Raw genomic sequence first — 254 nt, forward strand, 5'->3', positions numbered from 1 at the left:
GCTGCTGCTGCTGCTGCTGCTGCTGCTGCTGCTGCTGCTGCTGCTGCTGCTGCTGCTGCTGCTGCAGTTTAGAGACAGCTTACATGGACAAGCAAGGCTTCTAGAGCAGCAAACTCTGGCGGCCCCGTTCTCTTTGCTTCCTCCAGGTGCAGCAGCGTGGTGACCAGTGGTTCGTAGTGGTCTAGACCATCAACATACAAACGACCCCCCTCCTATACACACAAACCCTAAACCCTAAACCCTAAACCCTAAAC

The sequence above is a fragment of the Eimeria mitis genome, genomic scaffold (genome assembly GCF_000499745.2).
Source record: "Eimeria mitis Houghton genomic scaffold, Emh_scaff5662, whole genome shotgun sequence".
Classification (NCBI taxonomy): Eukaryota; Apicomplexa; class Conoidasida; order Eucoccidiorida; family Eimeriidae; genus Eimeria; species Eimeria mitis.